Raw genomic sequence first — 15,121 nt, 5'->3', positions numbered from 1 at the left:
CCCACGACGCCGGAGGACAACTCAGGAGGTCGTGCACTGCAGGTTAGAGTGCCGGGGACCAAGGCTCAGCTGTGCACAAAGGAAATCCTGGAAGAGTGCACAGGAGCCGGAGCAGCTGCAAAACACGCAGTTCCCAGCAATGCAGTCTAGCGTGGGGAGGCAAGGACTTACCTCCACCAAACTTGGACTGAAGAGTCACTGGACTGTGGGAGTCACTTGGACAGAGTTTCTGAGTTCAAGGGACCTCGCTCGTCGTGCTGAGAGGAGGCCCAGAGGACCAGTGATGCAGTTCTTTGGTGCCTGCGGTTGCAGGGGGAAGATTCCATCGACCCACGGGAGATTTCTTCGGAGCTACTAGTGCAGAGAGGAGGCAGACTACCCCCACAGCATGCACCACCAGGAAAACAGTTGAGAAGGCGGCAGGATCAGCGTTACAAGGTCGCAGTAGTCGTCTTTGCTACTTTGTTGCAGTTTTGCAGGCTTTCAGCGTGGTCAGCAGTCAATTCCTTGGCAGAAGGTGAAGAGAGAGATGCAGAGGAACTCTGATGAGCTCTTGCATTGGTTATCTAAAGAATTCCCCAAAGCAGAGACCCTAAATTGCCAGAAAAGGAGGTTTGGCTACCTGGGAGAGAGGATAGGCTAGCAACACCTGGAGGAGCACACACGCAACGCACATACACACATAGACATACTACTGAGTCACACACACAGCTTGATGCACAGCATGACAGGTACAGGTCCCCATGCAATGTGCACACATCATCACTGCAAGCATAAATGTACTGTCACTGTGGTGCCACCATTCATTTGGCAATGAATACTATTACAATAATGACAGCTGTGTATGTGTCCAATATGTGTTGTGTACCAGTGTGTCCCCATCCCTGTCGGACTCACGTGTGTCCCTGACATATGCATGTCACAGCAGTTAAAAAAATATTACTCTGACATGTATATGTCTGCAGTGCTCCCGAGCTCAAGTGAAATGACCCCTCAAAGTACACAGCCATTGCAGATTGCCTACCTTCTGTCCAGCAACCGGGGGGTCGTGTTTTCTCTGAGGTCCCATGGCAGTAGCAACCGAGGGGTCTATCTAGCAGTGTTCAGCCAGAAACAGAAGCAGAATCAGGATAAAAGGAACATTTTCAACCCCTTCCCTCCCTCCAATCCGCCAAGTCAGAAGTGGAGGTCGGACCACCACTTTCTGCTTGGTGGAGAGTGTGGATGGAGTCCCGCCATCAGACTCAATTTACTATGGTGCCATTGTGGCAGATGGGAATGCTTCGAGGAGTTGACCAGACTCGGGTGGGTTGAGTCTATGAGACTGCCAGCATCTTAAATCTGGCCGGTGGGCCGTCATGGATGCGGACGGGTTTTTAGATGGAAAACCGATGGTGGGACTGTTACCACCAACATCTAAATCAGGCCCAAAGTCACAAGTTCAGGCAGACAGTGATGATGCATGGGATGGAAACAAGGATCTTGTTAGCTACACTGAGAAATGTACCTTAAATCCTGTTAGAGGAGTGCTGTTCTGTGCCGTGGCGGTCTCGATGACCCATGCAAGGGCCAGCGTCAAGGACTTATCACACAGCAGCAGTTCTGATAAGCTACGAGGGCTGCGATGAAGGCTTGAGTCGAGGCTTGCAACATGCTGCGTCGGTTCTGATGAGGAGCTGCGAGGCCCCGGTCAAGGATGAGTACACTGAAGTGGGTCCGATGAGATTCAAGGGCTGCAATGCAAGCTTCCATCAGGTCTGATGAGGATCTGCAAGCAGTTGCATCAGGTTTGCGTCACTGGGCTTGCTGAGCACCTCTAGCCCGCTTCCAAGGGTCCAAGACTGGAGAAGCACCACATGTGGGCTTAGGACTCAGAGCAGGCAGAGTCCAGGGGCAGGAGTCAAAATGGCTGCCTTTTCTATCCCTGAGACTGTGATCAGGAGGCCAGCCAACTAGCCGTTGGAGTCACTCTGGTGGACCTAGGTTCAGGATGGAGGTCCAATCCTTCCCATGCAGGCAGCAAGGTAGCAGAGTGGCAGGGCAGTCCTTCTTGCAGCAGAGCATCATATCTATCCTTCAGTCTTTCACAGGTCCAAATGTATAGTGAAGTGTTGGGTCTGAAGGTCCACTCCTTATAGCTGATGCCTACTATGAAGTGGGAAAAGCTTCCAGAGTCCTCCCCCTACAGAGTTGTCTGAAATTTGCTTCCTCCCTGCTCTGGCTCCAGCTTGTCTGGGGGCACAACAACTAGTGTGAAACCCTTTGAGTGTGCTGAGGCATCTTGCAATACCTATTCCCCCTATGTCTCACTGTCTGAAAATAATTCAAAAAGACCAACTGCCAGCTACACCTAGTCAAGTGACCCAGGGCACAGGGTGCAGACACCAAATGGAGGGGGCAGAAATATGCCAACTTTCTAAAAGTGGAATTTTCAGAATGATGAATTAAAATCCACCTTCACCATTAATGAGAATTTAAAAAAACAATTCTTTAGACACCAGACTTGGCTTTTCTACTTGTTTCCAAGTAGTTTTTCATTACAAGGACATGTTAAAGTCAAAAGTGCATGTCCACCTTTTTAAATACACTGCACACTGCCTTGTGGGCTGTTTAGGGCTTAAGCTAAGAGTGAATTATATATAATAAAAAGGAAAGATTAGGCCTGGCAAACGGTGTATTTTGCTAGGTAGAAATGGCAGCTTAAAGCTGCACACATAGGCTGCAGTGGCAATCCTGAAACAGGTTTAAAAGAACAACTTATTGACCTTCAGTAATGCCTTATCTGGTAGAGACATGGACTAGCTGCAGATTTCTTACCTTAGAATTCTCCCCAGGTGCCAGACTGGATCCAGACAAAAGTTTTCAGCAGTACCTCTGCAAGTCAGTGGAGGGTGCTATGCGACTCCTTATCAACATCGGCCACCAGATCTGACATCGACGGAGTCCATATAATCCCTCCCCCGACATGCTGACATCAGTTTCTTCTGTGACTAAAATCCTAGCAACAATGCAGAGCCACCACAGAGACTGGCAGTGGTACAGTGTGCCAATAAAAGAGATAGATATAATTTTGAATTACAACTACTAAATCAGATTGCATGGTAAGATAACACCAAGTAAGGGATACTGAGGTAAGATAAAATAGTTTGCAGAAAGGGGAGGATGGGTGGGTTGGTAAGGAATCTGTGGATAGTCTATGCGCCAGATGTATACTTTTTGACGCAAAACTGCGCAAAGGCAGTTTTGTGTAAAAAAGTTTAGCACTGGCTAGCGCCATTTTTTAACGACACTCGGGCACCATATTTATACTATGACGCTGGGTGGCGCTAAGAATAGGTTAGAGTCATTTTTCCTGACGCTAACCATTGCGCCTTGTCATAAGGCAAAATGACGTTAACGCAGGAAAAATTACTCTAATCCGGTTTACAACATGTAAACACGTCGCAAAATGGAACTGCACCATTTTTGCCCGCAATAGCATCACAAAGTGATGCTAACGGAGCAAACGGTGCAAAGGAGAGGCAAGATGGACACACAAAGCCAGGAGAGACCCCAGGGAGTCCCCAGAAAACCAGGAACCAGCCAGGAGGACATTGACAAGACCCAGGGGAGAGACAAGAAAAAGAGGAAGTGTCATTTCAGCGCAGAGGAGCATGAAATACTAGTAAGAGAGGTGACGTACACCAATATCTCAACTCTTCATCACCTCTAAATTGTCAATTGCAAGGAGAGAGGCAATTTGGAAGCATATTGTGGACAAGATTAAAAGTGTGGCAGAGGTCAGGAGAACTGTCACTGAGGGCAAGAAATGCTGGCATGACTGCAAGCAGAGGGCAAAGGAGAAAATGACAAGGAACAGGAAGGCAGCACTGCAGACCGGAGGTGGGAGTCCAGCACCACAGGAGGACTTGGACGAGATGGAGGAGATGGTTGCAGCAGTCATCCCAGAAGAAATTGTCACTGGTATCACAGGACAGGACAGACTACCAGGAAACAACACATATGCAGGGTAAGTTGCATGGGGGAAAAGATGCCAAAATTTCAAGTGCAAGAAGAGGGAGGCACATAGCTACTACACAATGCATGTTAGCCCTGAAAATCAGGCAGTGGAAAGTGCAAATAGGCAGGGCATGGGACCCCCTGCACTGCCCATGCCAGGTGTATGGGCTGTGCAGAGGCATCCAGTGGCACAGCACAACACAAACACCAACAGCCTTTGCATGGGGGTACACTGCATGCCAAGGCTGGTGGAAATGCTGAAGCAGGCCAGGAGGGTGGGGTAGAACATAAAACTGGTCTGGTGTCAAAGGACAGCAGGTATTGCCAGAATGTAAACTGTAGGAAACTGCCCAGTGTCAGGCCATTGGCCCAAGGGGCATTCCCCATTGACAACAGTAGCCACTACCACCTGTGCTGTTGGTGCTGGTCATTTAGCAAATGGCAGTTAGGTGCCCATAGAGCAAACACACTTAAAATGAGGATTCATTATGACTACGTGATCAATACCCATCAATCCCTATCCAAGTGCAACTCCTGTCAACTGGTCATGTCCATAGACTCAATAACCATCAGGCACTGTCACATACATAATGATGTACACAGCAGTAATCTCATACCCAAGCTGGCCATCCCTGGGTTTACCCCTGTGCCTGTGTCACATTAGCTGCAATGCCACCATGCCGCATCTCAGGTATCATAGTGCAAAGACAACTGCATCGAGGGGGAGGACATATGTGTGTAGGAAGGCGAACACACCCGCACAGTCACAAGAGGAAATGGAACTCTGCCAGGTCCTTCAGTGCAATGCAATGTAGCACACATACGCAAACATCAACATGAGGAACTATCAATAGTAACAAGTGCATTGTCTCCTGGCACTGCCATGCATTCGGTGGTGCTAGGTCTCAGCACCACATAGGTGTATGTGAAAAATGAAAGACTGGGAGGGGGCCATATTGTTATGTGTGGTGATGTGGCAATTGCACACCAACACCCATTGCAAGGCTTCACAATGTAAATGGAAGCTGAAGGAGGGTTGATGAGGACAAGAAGGTGGCAACCCACAAACTGGACAGAACCCAAACCTAGACGATGTGACGCAGACAATTGTGCAAACTGCCCTCCCCTACATGTGACATGCAGGTGGGGCATAGGGCTGAGAGACTGCAAACATTAAGTACAGGAACAATGCATGGGAACCAAGATGAAAATGTGCCACCAATTGGAATCAGTGACATCACATTACAACTGCCACAACACAGACACACTTATTGTACAATCTCATTGCAGAGGATGATGGCTGTCCTGTGGGTCTGCCTGTCCTGGACAGCAGACAAACAAGGCACGCAATCCCCACTGCATGGAGTCCAACAGTGTGTGAGTGACCTAACCACTGCTGTGAGTGAGTTGACACAACACCTGCCCTCCCAATCTTGCTGCTGCATGCATTTCAACAAGCAGGACTCCATGCAAGGGGAACTGGCCTCCCTCAGGGCTGACATGGCTGCCTACCACACGGATGTTGCTGCCATACTCAATAATCAGCAGCTCCTCCTTGCTGCAGTGATGCCAAATGTAGTTCCACAGATGGCAGCTGCTGGGAATTTGGTGTCCATTTCTCCAACCACTGAAGTGTGTGTGGCCCCCCTCTACTCCACCACCACCACAATCAAGGGCAGAGGAGACAACACACACATCATAGGATGAAGATGTGGAACAGATCATCTTCACCCGTAGGAGTACCCGGTAGCACCTGCCCATGCCAAATGTGCAGTGATTTCCCTTTGTCCTGTGCTTGACAACATGCCAGTTTTGCTACAGTTGGCGACATGCACTCTTCACCGACACACTGTTAACCTTTCCACTATGGACTGCAATTGCCTCTCACTACTCCATTGGCAATTCATGTTCCCCTGCACTGAACGACACTTCACCCCAGCATGTCCAAATACATGCCCCTCAACCCTGCACTTGTGTTGTGTCACAATAGAATGGTTTTCACTAATGGGGTCACGGACCTGGACAATGTAAATATTGCACTACAGCACTTTGAAATAAACAGCACCTACACAACCACTTTGTCTCTGTGTAATGTGACACATCTACTTTGCTGTAGATTTGTGATGCGTGTAACATGCTATAGTCACAGAGTGTCAGTACAAGACCGCAGAAATATTGTAGGCAGACTACGCACAAGGTACCTACATGATGAACATCAATGCTGGCCACATCCCTACAAGCAAGTCACTGTGTATGTGACATTTGTTTAACACATGTATGCCTCACCCACTACATACAGCAGGAACGGCTGTGTATCTGTGCTCGGGCAATAACGTCATATGGGAGTACCAGTGAAACACATTGCTGTGAAATAGTTATACTTGACCTCATCTGAATTTGTCACTGTTCAGTTTAGCAGTGTTGACATGAACTCCAGGCTGCAGACGGATGTTCCACAGTGCCCAACATTCCAACACAGGACCCAAACAATGACAGCTTTAAAACCACACCTACTTGTCCAATACATGGGAACCATAGTCACCATGAGTGGTGGGTACATTGGATTGCAGATGCATTGAGAAGTAAATTTGTTGTAGCTGCCAATGCCACAGCTCAGCTGGAAGTGGGGAAGAATATGTCAAGAGAGGGATCTGAATGCAGGACGGAATCCCCAGGCCAACAGACAAATGGCACTGTACACTCAAGCGAAGACCCTGAGCCCCAAGCACATGACACATGCAGTAAGGGAGTACCCAAAGATTTGTTATATGTGTAGAAAACTGAACTATCTTAAACACCTATCCTAACCTAATCTATCCTACCTATGCATTACCCACAACGTGCCCTAACTACCCTATGCTAAGCTTTCTTACCACATTTAAGGACACACTGTAAACATTGCCCCCCCCCATCCCCTTTATAATACGAGACACATGCAGGACAACATATACTAACCCAAACATATACTATCTAATCCTAAAAAAATATATATTATTTTTTATTTTTATCATATTTTTTTTAAACACAATTGCCCCAACTTTAACCCCCACCCACCCACTCACAAACTAACATGTAATAATATGAAAACCCACCCCCAAACCTCCTTATCCTATCTAAACAACTACCCTACTCTAACCTGTTACTAACCCCCTTAAACCTACTACAAAACATGATAAGGAATGAGGAGGGAGGGGACTGAACTAGGGGTGAAGGGAGGCATCAGTTCAGAGGTTGGCCCTCTTGAGTGTCCTCTTGATGGCCTTCAGTCTCTTTGTACTGCGGTCCACCTCCTTCTTTAGGCTGTCCAGCTTCTTGAGAACCTGTTTCATGTCCCTCTTTAGGTCCTTTATTGCTGATATGTCCATTGCAGCAGGTGTGGTGGGCTGTGGTGCCGATGTTGAGGGTACTGCAGGTGGGGCAGATGTGACGGTGGCGGCTGTGGCTCACTGTGTAGTTGTGGTGCTCGGTCTACTCTTTGGGGCCAATGTGGGTCCCCCTTGGCTGAATGCCTGCCATTCCCCAGCGGCTCCCTCTTTTCGATGGCGTTGTGTCATCTTGCGGTACCAGACTCCACATCCAATATGTGGTGATAGCGCACTGCTCTCTTCGGAAACGCCCTGAGTTCCGCAACATCCATGTTGGCAGCTGGAAAATTGAGACATGCAACCATCAGTGTCATCATTGTGTGATGTATGTACAGATATTACTCTAACACGCTGCCTCGATTTGCACCTGCACTCCGAATCACAGTCCAGATAATACAATGTCCCTGAAGAATGTAACGGCAACGCTGCCTACCCATCATGTCATTGACACAACAAAGCACAACAAGAGTTGGAACCAAATAAACTATTCTGTGCATTGATTTAGTGCAATGTGTCACAATGCAAAGACAGCAACTACTTCACATGGGCCAGGCCCACTAATCTTCATTATCTGAGTCAACTTTAAAGCACACAACATCAGTAACTAGTAGATGTCATTGGGAATATGGTATGCAGTTGCTAATCATAAGGGGTCAGTGTTGATTGGGACACATGCAAGCCTGAATGAGATGGCTGTCATCTACACTGTGACCATCACATCTACCTACATATATGTTGTTCCCCTACTCCTGTTCCTCAGGGGGGATGACCATGCAATACATTGTCACAACTGTCGAGATCAACCACAAAGGCATGTCCACTTATACATGGATTTAGGGAGTGGAACATATGTGAGGAGGGCTGCCACTTAGGAAGCAGGTGTCCATAGGTCATTCACATCTACACATGCATGTGTCCAGGTATGGACACCCATCAACTCCTGATCTGCCAACACAATTCCCGAAACACCCACATTGATGTCAGCACACGTCTAGCCTTGACCTGCATGCGCACCTATTACATACCATATAAGTGTCACATAAATGGAGTACAACTTACGGGGCACCATGCTGGGGGGCAGTTACCCACCCAGTCCTATATGTACATTACAATACAAGGATGCACCAATTTGTGTGGAAAACTGGTGTATCACTGTGTTGTGAGAATGACAGCATGACCCAGTGCCAATATACTGACACTGGTGCACTTTCAAGTCACATGTGGGCCTACACGTGCCTACTAATCACCTTGTTCACACGCTGCTGCCTATTGAGCACAAGACTCCCAAGTTATGACTCTCTGCTTGTGAATGGGTAACCTTTGCACAGGACACAATGCCACCATTCACCCTACTTTGAAATCTGATCACGTGCCAGCTCATCATATCTAGCATTTAATGCAACACACAAGAGTCACTCACGCAACAGCCGCAATCACTAAATCAAAATCAAATCATTAGCATTTATAAAGCGCGCTACTCACCCGTGCGGGTCTCAAGGCGCTAGGGACAAAGGGGGTGGTTATCGCTGCTCGAACAGCCAGGTCTTTAGGAGTCTCCGGAAAGCAGAGTGGTCCTGGGTGGTCCTGAGGCTGGTGGGGAGGGAGTTCCAGGTCTTGGCCGCCAGGAAGGAGAAAGATCTCCCACCCGCCGTGGAGCTTCGGATGCGAGGGACGGCGGCGAGTGCGAGGCCAGAGGAGCGGAGGGGGCGGGTGGGGACGTAGAAGTTGAGCCGTCTGTTGAGGTATTCCGGTCCCTTGTCGTGGAGGGCTTTGTGTGCGTGGGTGAGAAGTCGGAAGGTGATCCTTTTGCTGACTGGGAGCCAATGCAGGTGTCTCAGGTGTGCGGAGATGTGGCTGTTGCGGGGTACGTCAAGGATGAGGCGGGCTGAGGCGTTTTGAATGCGTTGCAGGTGATTTTGGAGTTTGGCGGTGGTCCCAGCGTAGAGGGTGTTGCCGTAGTCCAGACGGCTCGTGACGAGGGCGTGGGTCACGGTTTTTCTGGTGTCGGCGGGGATCCAGCGGAAGATCTTGCGGAGCATGCGGAGGGTGAGGAAGCAGGCGGAGGACACGGCGTTGACTTGCTTGGTCATGGTGAGAAGGGGGTCCAAGATGAAGCCGAGGTTGCGGGCGTGGTCTGCGGGGGTCGGTGCAGTGCCGAGGGCCGTGGGCCACCAGGAGTCGTCCCAGGCGGACGGGGTGTTGCCGAGGATGAGGACTTCAGTTTTTTCAGAGTTCAGCTGTAGGCGGCTGAGCCTCATCCAATCTGCGACGTCCTTCATACCCTCTTGTAGGTTGGTCTTGGCGCTGGCGGGGTCCTTGGTGAGGGAGAGTATAAGTTGGGTGTCGTCGGCGTAGGAGGTGATGATGATGTCGTGCTTGCGTACGATGTTAGCGAGGGGGCTCATGTAGACATTGAAGAGTGTCGGGCTGAGTGATGAGCCTTGAGGTACGCCGCAGATGATCTCAGTGGGTTCTGAGCGAAACGGAGGGAGGTAGACTCTTTGGGAGCGGTTTACGAGGAAGGAGGCGATCCAGTCCAGGGCCTGGTCTTGGATCCCGGTGGAGCAGAGGCGGGTGATTAGGGTGCGGTGACAGACGGTGTCAAAGGCAGCCGAGAGGTCGAGAAGAATGAGGGCGACTGTTTCACCGTTGTCCATCAGGGTTCTGATGTCGTCTGTGACTGAGATGAGGGCAGTTTCAGTGCTGTGGTTGGTTCGGAATCCGGTCTGTGAGGGGTCGAGCAGGTTGTTGTCTTCCAGGAAGGTGGTCAGCTGTTTGTTGACGGTCTTCTCTGTTACTTTGGCTGGGAAAGGCAGAAGGGAGATGGGGCGGAAGTTTTTCAGGTCGCTCGGGTCAGCCGTAGGTTTCTTTAGTAGGGCGTTGACTTCGGCGTGTTTCCAGCATTCGGGGATCACTACACGGGAGTAGGAAGGTAGCCTCTTTCTAGCCTTGTTACCCCCACTTTTGGCCTGTTTGAGAGTATATGTCAGGGTGTTTTTACTGTCTCACTGGGATCCTGCTAGCCAGGACCCCAGTGCTCATAGTTTGTGGCCTGAATGTGTGTTCCCTTTGTAGTGCCTAACTGTGTCACTGAGGCTCTGCTAATCAAATCCTCAGTGCTTATGCTCTCTCTGCCTTTAAAATTGTCACTGCAGGCTAGTGACCATTTTCACTCATTTTAATTGGCACACTGGAACACCCTTAAAATTCCCTAGTATATGGTACCGAGGTGCCCAGGGTATTGGGGTTCCAGGAGATTCCTACGTGCTGCAGCATTTCTTTTGCCACCCATAGGGAGCTCAGATAATTGTTACACAGGACTGCCACTGCAGCCAGAGTGAAATAAAGTCCACGTTATTTTACAGCCATTTTACACTGCACTTAAGTTACTTATAAGCCACCTATATGTCTAACCCTCACTTGGTAAAGGTAAGTGCAAAGTTACTAAGTGTGAGGACACCCTGGCACTAGCGAAGGTGCCCCCACATAGTTCAGGGCAATTTCTCCAGACTGTGTGAGTGCGGGGACACCATTAAACGTGTGCACTACATATAGGTCAATACCTATATGTAGCTTCACAATGGTAACTCCGAATATGGCCATGTAACATGTCTAAGATCCTGGAATTGTCCCCCCCATGCCAAATCTGGTATTGGGGTGCCAGTCCCATGCATCCCCGGGGCTCCAGCGTGGACCAAACCAGCTCTCTGGGGTTTTCACTGCAGCTACCGCTAGTGCCAAACCACAGAGAGGCTTCTGCCCTCCTGGGGTCTGGGCAGCCCAGTCCCAGGAAGGCAGAACAAAGAATTTCCTCTAAGAGAGGGTGTTACACCCTCTCCCTTTGGAAATAGGTGTTAAGGACTGGGGAGGAGTAGCCTCCCCCAGACTCTGGAAATGCTTTGAAGGGCACAGATGGTGCCCTCCTTGCATAAGCCAGTCTACACCGGTTCAGGGATCCCCCAGCCCCTGCTCTGGATTGAAACTGGACAAAGGAAAGGGGAGTGACCACTCCCCTGTCCATCACCACCCCAGGGGTGGTGCTCAGAGCTCCTCCAGTGGGTTCCAGACCTCTGTCATCTTGAATGCAGAGGTGTGGGGGTACAATGGAGGCCTCTGAGTGGCCAGTGCCAGCAGGTGACGTCAGAGACCCCTCCTGATAGGTGCTTACCTGACTAGCTGGTGAGGGGTATTTAGGGTCTCTCCTGTGGGCTTCTCTTCAGATAATGAATGCAAGAGCTCACCAGAGTTCCTCTGCATCTCCCTCTTTGATTTCTTCCAAGGATCGACCGCTGACTGCTCCAGGACGCCTGCAAAACTGCAACAAAATAGCAAGAAGACTACCAGCAACATTGTAGTGCTCATCCTGCCGGCTTTCTTGACTGTTTCTGGTGGTGCATGCTCTGGGGGCTGTCTGCCTTCACCCTGCACTGGAAGCCAAGAAGAAACCTCTCTCGTGGGTCGACGGAATCTTCCCCCTGCCAACGCAGGCACCAAACTTCTGCTTCACCAGTCCTCTGGGTCCCCTCTCATCGTGCCGACTGTGGTCCCTGGAACATAGGAGCTGGATCCAAATGACCCCGACAGTCCAGTGGTCCATCTGTCCAAATTTGGTGGAGGGCCTCCCCACGCCAGACAGTAGTTGTCAGAAAGTAGCCTCTTTCTAGCCTTGTTACCCCCACTTTTGGCCTGTTTGTGAGTATATGTCACAGTGTTTTCACTGTCTCACTGGGATCCTGCTAGCCAGGGCCCAGTGCTCATAGTGAAAACCCTATGTTGTCAGTATGTTTGTTATGTGTCACTGGGACCCTGCTAGCCAGTACCCCAGTGCTCATAAGTTTGTGGCATATATATGTATGTGTTCCCTGTGTGATGCCTAACTGTCTCACTGAGGTGCTGCTAACCAGAACCTCAGTGGTTATGCTCTCTCTGCTTTCCAAATTGTCACTAAAAGGCTAGTGACCAATTTCACCAATTCACATTGGCATACTGGTACACCCATATGATTCCCTAGTATATGGTACTGAGGTACCCAGGGTATTGGGGTTCCAGGAGATCCCTATGGGCTGCAGCATTTCTTTTGCCACCCATAGAGAGATCTGACAATTCTTACACAGGCCTGCCAGTGCAGCCTGAGTGAAATAACGTCCACGTTATTTCACAGCCATTTACCATTGCACTTAAGTAACTTATAAGTCACCTATATGTCCTACCTTCACCTGGTGAAGGCTGGGTGCAAAGTTACTTAGTGTGTGGACACCCTGGCACTAGCCAAGGTACCCCCACATCGTTCAGGGCAAATTCCCCGGACTTTGTGGGTGCGGGGACACCATTACACGCGTGCACTATACATAGGTCACTACCTATGTATAGCGTCACAATGGTAACTCCGAACATGGCCATGTAACATGTCTAAGATCATGGAATTGTCACCTCAATGCCATTCTGGCATTGGGGAGACAATTCCATGATCCCTCGGGTCTCTAGCACAGAACCCGGGTACTGCAAAACTGCCTTTTCAGGGTTTGCACTGCAGCTGCTGCTGCTGCCAAGCCCTCAGACAGGTTTCTGCCCCCCTGGGGTCCAGGCAGCCCTGGCCCAGGAAGGCAGAACAAAGGGTTTCCTCTGAGAGAGAGTGTGACACCCTCTCCCTTTGGAAATAGGTGTGAAGGCTGGGGAGGAGTAGCCTCCCCCAGCCTCTGGAAATGCTTTGATGGGCACAGATGGTGCCCATCTCTGCAAAAGCCAGTCCACAGCGGTTCAGGGATCCCCCAGCCCTGCTCTGGCGCGAAACTGGACAAAGGAAAGGGGAGTGACCACTCCCCTGACCTGCACCTCCCAGGGGAGGTGCCCAGAGCTCCTCCAGTGTGCCCCAGACCTCTGCCATCTTGGAAACAGAGGTGTTGCTGGCACACTGGACTGCTCTGAGTGGCCAGGGCCAGCAGGTGACGTCAGAGACTCCTTCTGATAGGCTCTTACCTTTCTTACTAGCCTATGCTCCTTCCTAGGTAGCAAAACCTCCTTTTCTGGCTATTTAGGGTCTCTGCTTTGGGGAATTCTTCAGATACCGAACGCACGAGCTCACCAGAGTTCCTCTGCACTTCTCTCTTCACCTTCTGCCAAAGGATCGACCGCTGAATGCTCAGGACGCCTGCAAAACCGCAACAAAGTAGCCAAGACGACTACTGCAACCTTGTATCGCTTCATCCTGACGGCTTTCTTGCCTGTTTCCTGGTGGTGCATGCTCTGGGGGTAGCCTGCCTCCTTCTTGCACCAGGAGCTCTGAAGAAATCTCCAGTGGGTCGACGTAATCTTCCCCCTGCAACCGCAAGCAACAAAAGACTGCATCACCAGTCCTCTGGGTCCCCTCTCAGCACGATGAGCGTTGTCCCTGGAACTCAGCAACTCTGTCCAAGTGACTCTTCAGTCCAAGTTTGGTGGAGGTTAGTCCTTGCCTCCCCACGCTAGACTGCATTGCTGGGTACCGCGTGATTTGCAGCTGCTCCGGCTCCTGTGTACTCTTCCAAGATTTCCTTCATGCACAGCCAAGCCTGGGTCCCCGACACTCTAACCTGCAGTGCACAACCTTCTGAGTTGCCCTCCGGGGTGGTGGGACTCCCTTTTCTGACTTCGGGTGGACTCCGGTTCACTCCTCTTCCAAGTGCCTGTTCCGGTACTTCTATGGGTGCTGCCTGCTTCTGTGAGGGCCCCCTGACTTGCTGGCCACCCCCTCTGTCTCCTCATCCAGGTTGCGACATCCTGGTCCCTCCTAGGCCACAGCAGCATCCAAAAACCCTAACCGCGACCCTTGCAGCTAGCAAGGCTTATTTGCGGTCTTTCTACGTGGGCACACCTCTGCAAGATTCTTCACGACGTGGAACATCCATCCTCCAAAGGGGAAGTTTCTAGCCCTCTTCGTTCTTGCAGAATCCACAGCTTCTACCATCCAGTGGCAGCTTCTTTGCACCCTCAGCTGGGATTTCCTGGGCATCTGCCCTCTCTCGACATTGTCGCGACTCTTGGACTTGGTCCCTTTGTTTCACAGGTACTCAGGTCTGGAAACCACTGTTGTTGCATTGCTGGTGTTGGTCTTCCTTGCAGAATCCCCTATCACGACTTCTGTGCTCTCTGGGGGTTATAGGTGCACTTTACACCTACTTTTCAGGGTCTTGGGGTGGGCTATTTTTCTAACCCTCACTGTTTTCCTACAGTCCCAGCGACCCTCTACAAACTCTCATAGGTTTGGGGTCCATTCGTGGTTCGCATTCCACTTTTGGAGTATATGGTTTGTGTTGCCCCTATACCTATGTGCTCCTATTGCAATCTACTACAACTTTACATTGCTTGCATTACTTCCTTTTGCTATTACTGCATATTTTTGGTATTGTGTACATATATCTTGTGTATATCTGGTATCCTCATATAGAGGGTACTCACTGAGATACCTTTGGCATATTGTCATAAAAATAAAGAACTTTTTTTTTTAGTATATTTGTATATTGTGTTTTCTTATGATATTGTGCATATGACACCAGTGGTATAGTAGGAGCTTTGCATGTCTCCTAGTTCAGCCTAAGCTGCTCTGCTATAGCTACCTTCTATCAGCCTAAGCTGCTAGAAACACCTCTTCTACACTAATAAGGGATAACTGGACCTGGTGCAGAGTGTAAGTACCCCTTGGTACCCACTACAAACCAGGCCAGCCTCCTACAGTAAATAGTATAATGTGCGGCACACCCTTTATGGACACAGTAATGTAA

Source organism: Pleurodeles waltl, chromosome 5, assembly GCF_031143425.1.
Source record: "Pleurodeles waltl isolate 20211129_DDA chromosome 5, aPleWal1.hap1.20221129, whole genome shotgun sequence".
NCBI lineage: Eukaryota > Metazoa > Chordata > Amphibia > Caudata > Salamandridae > Pleurodeles > Pleurodeles waltl.
This window is presented reverse-complemented; position numbering follows the sequence as displayed.